This window comes from Pinus tabuliformis, chromosome 7, assembly GCF_031772625.1.
Source record: "Pinus tabuliformis cultivar Carrire ecotype Pingquan chromosome 7, CPIR1, whole genome shotgun sequence".
Classification (NCBI taxonomy): domain Eukaryota; kingdom Viridiplantae; phylum Streptophyta; class Pinopsida; order Pinales; family Pinaceae; genus Pinus; species Pinus tabuliformis.
In genome coordinates this window covers 1,236,070,831-1,236,076,598 of record NC_142293.1, presented here as the reverse complement: position 1 = coordinate 1,236,076,598, position 5,768 = coordinate 1,236,070,831, and positions in this window count along the sequence as shown.

The window sequence follows — 5,768 nt, the reverse complement described above, 5'->3', positions numbered from 1 at the left end:
GACTTTGACTCTAGTCTTGTGGAACATACCTCCTATCATTAGTTGGTGGGTTCCCTAATGTATCTGGTAAATACTAGGCCAAATATACGTTTTGTAGTAAACATTCTTAGTCAGTTTCAGTTGGATCCCCATCACGATCACTAGATAACTACTAAAAATATACTGAGGTATCTTCGTTGCACTATATATCACTGCTTAAAGTATGATAGTAAGGAATTCCAGCTAATTGGCTTCACATACTCTTATTGTTGTGGTAGTCAGACCGATGGAAGGAGAACTACTGGAGTATGTTTTAGTCTAGGAGTTGTTATGATCTCATGAATGAGTAGGACGCAAGATCCCATTGCGTTGAGTAGTGTCGAGGAAGAATATGTGGCTGCATGTGAAGTGGGAAAGGAGGATGTTTGGTTAAGGAAGCTTATGACAGATTTGTTCGAGAAGTCTTTGGGTTCTACTGTGATTAATTGTGACAATCAAAGTTGTATTAAGATGTTTCTAGATCTCTTGTTTCATTCGAGGATGAAACATATCAATAATAAGTTCCAGAACCCTCAGAATCTCTGACAAGGAACACCTAGAAAAAGAAATAGAACACCTCACTAAAGTTTTCCTAAAAAACGGATACAAAAAACATCAAGTGATCAAAGCCTTAAATAGGGCTAACACTCGTCTGAATAAAAATAAAAACTTTGATAATATAAAAGGAAAATTCAACCTCCCTTAAATATTAGGGACTACAGACAAAATTTCCCACATCTTGAAAAATAATGGAATCCTAACCACCTTCAAACCCCTAAACACTATCCGCAACTGCCTTAATCCAGTCAAAGACAAAATTGATCCCAAACACCATAAAGGTGTCTACTTAATTCCTTGCTCTTGCGGCAAACCCTATGTAGGTGAGACTGGGAGATCCTTTAGCATAAGAATCCAGGAACACTCAACTGACATTAAGCACAATCGATCCAAATCATCAGCCCTCGCTGAACATTCTGAAAAAACTAAGCACCAAATATGCATAGAGGATACCTGGATCTTAGCTAGAAGTGATCACTACTTCATAAGGAAATTCAGAGAAGCCATAGAAATTAGTAAACACCCTAATAACCTCAATAGAGATGATGGATGGACCATAAGCGAAAACTGGATTCCAACCCTGTCTTCCAAATCTACCCCTACCCAACGACAATCCTCCTCCAATTAACCTAAAAATATAATCCTTTCTAACTAAATCATCACATCTTGACCATATTAAAATACATTTTAACAATAAACATCATTTGAAGATATCTTAACAATAATAAATCCGCAACCTAGAACGATATATAGGAAACCTTAATAAACAATCAAGACACATAATCAAAGGTAATATAATTAAGATATAAACATAGTAAAAACAATTACAATAATAACAATTCATCATGACTAAAGGATTAATTAACATAATTAGAATAGGGCATCGTCCTAAAACAAATTAAAAATTAAAACAAAAACTAGTAGAATCATAACAATAAAATTAAAAACAATTAAAATTAAGAATTAATTAAAATAATAAAATAAATAAATATAATGAAATAAATATAAATATAACCCTTACATATAAATTTTAATTTTAATTAATAAATTAACATAGATATGTTTTTTTAATTTCAACTAATAAATTAATTAGAATTACAAATCAATAAATTAATTAGGATTAAATTAATTGAAATAATAATTCATCAAACATAAAAATTAAACAGGGACATGTTTTAATTTTAATTAATAAATTGATTAGAATTAAAATAATTTGAATTAACTAAAGAATTAATTAATTAGAATAGGGATATGCATTTAAATTTCAATATATAAATTAATTAAAATAAAAATTATAAAAATATGATTAATTAAAATAATAAAATAGATAGATTTAATGAAATAAATATAGTATAACCCATTTATATGTATTTTAATTTTAATTAATAAATTAATTGAAACACATATACATAGAACATGAATATGTATTTTAATTTTAATTAGTAAATTAATTAAAATTAAAATAATTAAAAGAAACAATTAATTCAAAAATAAAAATAATTAAATTAATTAAAGCAAATATAATTAAAATAAATAAAATTAAAACATGAAATAACTAATACTAACCAAAAATAAAAAAAAATAAAAATAAAAATAAAAATAAAAAATAAAAAATAAATAAAAAATAAAAAATAAAAATTCAAAGATCTGTCGGCTAAGCGTCTCTTGCATCTCTATATATATTTAACAAATAAAATCAGTCTTGCAATGAATTCTGTCACATCCTGAATATGAAACACCATTGCAGGTTCGAAACGTCGATATAAAAAGAGTTTGAATGCGATGGATCCAGAAGAAAAGCTACACAAAAAAGTTCCACTTTATTAGGAACCTGGTGTAGGATGGGATTGTGAAGTTTGATTATGTCTTGACAGATGAATAGGTAGTAGACATACTAACAAAGGCTCTTCCAAATAAATAGTTTGAGTATCTGAGAAACTTGTTGGGTTTGGTATACATTGTTGATTTTATTGATGATAAGGAAATGGAAGAGATTTGTTGAGGCTTTGCGAGTGAAACATTGCATGGGAGGACACCTAGCTGACACTTTGTGTTGATGTCTAGGTCCCAAAGTAGGGAAGGGTGGCATGGGTCATAGAGCTTTGACCATGGATACACACCTAGGTCACTGGGTTGGTGGTTAGCAAGTAAGCCTGATGGTACCTAGAGGGGTTGAAAGCTTGAGTCCACCTTATTCTCACTTGGATAGATTGCCCTAGTCAAGAATCTAGTGTGTGGAATTGTCATGCCTAAATTGTTGAGAGACCAATGGATATATTTCCTTGGTCAAGAATCTAGTCCATGGCATTGTGGTGCCTAAATTTCTTCATTGTTTTATATAGTTTGAGATATTATATTGTATCTATATATATTATGAATACCTCCCTAGTTAGGAGGGAGTGTTGAAAATTGTAACTAGGTCCAATCTTCATTTAACGTATTTGAGTAATCATGAAATGTACTTGTTAAAAGAATAAAGAAAAGGATTTTTATTATTTTAACAATGACTTATTAAAGCATGGGTTTCATGCTTGGGTCATCATTATATTAGTAAAATTCCCCATTGTGGACTCCTAGGATTGATATTGAGTTTATAGAGTCATTGTATATTCAAAGAGACCCTTCTTGGGCTTTTGAATCATGTAAAAAGGTTAAGTATTGAGTCAAATATGATTTATGTATCGTCCACACCAAGTCAGCATAAGGACCCTAATTCGACCCACAAGAAGCCTATAAATATAAGTTAGTCAAGTTAATTTGGAGCATCACATCTAAAGCTAGTTTCGATATCTCAAACATAGCCAAGGATAGTGTGAATTCTATTGTTGTTGGCTTCAGGGGCTTATGCCCAGGTTCATAGTTAGCTACACTAACCAAGAAAACCCTATACCACCAACCCTTTTGGTAATGATCTGCTCGTGTAGATCGCAGTCTAATCTGAGGTGATATTGGGGGATGATAGAACCAAGTTTATGCATCCAGAGGGACTATGCAGTGTGGATGTAAGGATTTTAACAATTTAGGGCTTAATATGACCTTCACGAACTCTTAACCTTATTCATACAATCAAACAATGTTTTTTACTATAATAGATTAGCAAACCATGCGAAACTATTCTAACATGTATTATTCAACATATAAAACAATATGCAAACCTTTGTGATGCAATTGTAGAAGTAATATATAAATGGACCCTAAACAATTTTAAACACAAAAAATATGCGAACATACATAAAATACAAATATTTACACTCAAAGATATTCTTTATTAGTTAAGTGCTTTCAAATGCAATCTTTCTGACCCTGTGCACTCAACTGCATACTTACCAAGGTCTCCATGAACACAACTACAGGAGCCTTCCCCTTCACTTGACTACAGAAGATCTTATAAAAACAGACTCAAAAATGTTTCATCAATTTAATACATCATGTCTTAGACTTGTAAAATCATCCCTTTATATATGCTTCTAACCTTACAATACCATGGTAAAAGAACCATGGGTGGACTTCAAAATCCTCTAATTAATCCCATCCCTTTACAAAAGAAGGGTATTTTACCTGCCCTAATGTCCCTTTGACTCTTAGAACATTGTGCTAATCACACTCTGTTCCTCAAACTGTAGAGTCTTTACATACTTTGGATAAAACTTAGACCTAGGGGACCCCTACCCAATAGGCCCCCAACAAAAAGATGTGACTCGTCCTCAAGTCACTCAGCTGGCACATTCACGATCTTGGCTTTCAAGCCCTTGTAGGCAGTCTGTAATGGATTAAGTGTTGATGTACATTGTTTTGCGACCTGTTGAACTTCATCCATGTGCTTCTCTATCGTCGACCCCTCGGTTGCGAGGCTGATTGTCCTTTGAGTTTGTTGCATGCTCTTTAGTTTTCATTCTAAGTCCTATGAGAGATGGCAGGCCTCATCCGCCCATGGCTACATCCATACTGAGATGATTTTTTCCTTTCTCTGTAGCTCATCTATCTATCCCTGCAGAAGTGTTCCTTCCTGGAGAAAGGCGAATCGTTGCGCAGGTGCTAAGGTCTGTACTGTGGATTTAAGTTCATCGAACTGTAGCTTCTTGTCGCTGATGTTTGCTTCAATATTCTCCAACAAAATTATTTGTTGGCTTCAGGGGCTTAGACCTAGGTTTAAAGTTAGTTGTGATAATCAACAAAACCCTATACCACCAGCCCTTTCGGCAGACCTACTCACATAGATAGTAGTATCACCCGAGGTGATAATTGGGGATGCCAGAACCAGGTTTTTGCATCCAAGGGGACTATGCAGTGTGGCTGTAAGGATTTTTAACAATTTAAGGATTAATAATATCTTCACGAACTCTTAGCCTTATTCTTACAATCGAACAATGTTTTCTACTTTAGCAGATTAGTGAACTACACGAAACTATTTTAACATGTATTATTCAACATATAAAACAATATCCATACCTTTGCGATGCAATTGTAGAATAAATATATAAATGAACCATAAATAGGATTAAACACAAAAAATATGCAAACAGACAAAAATACACAGATTTAGGCTCAAAAGTCTTCTTTATTAGTAAAGTCCTTTCAAATACAATATTTTTGATCCTCTGCACACAGCTACAAGGGCCTGTGCACTTAGCTACAGACTTAGCAAGGTCTCCACGCACACAACTATAGGATCCTTCCCCTTTGACTGAATACAAAAAGATATTACAAAACAGACTCAAAAGTGTTTTGTTAATTCAATTATATCATGTCTTAGACTTGAAAAATCATCCCTTTATATATGCTTCTAACCTTACAATAACATGGTCCCTAAACCATGGGTGGATCTAAAAATATTCTAAATAATCCCATCCCTTTACAAAAGAAGAGTCTTTGACCCACCCTAAAGCCCCTTTGACTCTTAGAATGCTAAGATAATCGCGCTTTGCTCCTCAAAATGTTGAGTCTTTACATACATTGGACAAAACTTAGACCTATGGGAACCCTACCCAATAGGCCGCCAACACAAAGATGTGACACGTCCTCGAGTCACTTAGCTGGTACGTCCACGATCTTGGATTTTAGACCCTTGTAGGTAGTATGTAATGGATTTAGCATTGTTGTTCATTATTCTGTGGCCTACTGAACTTCATCCACGAGATTCCCTATTGTCGGCCCCTCTATTGTGAGGCAAATTGTCCTATGAGTTTACAACA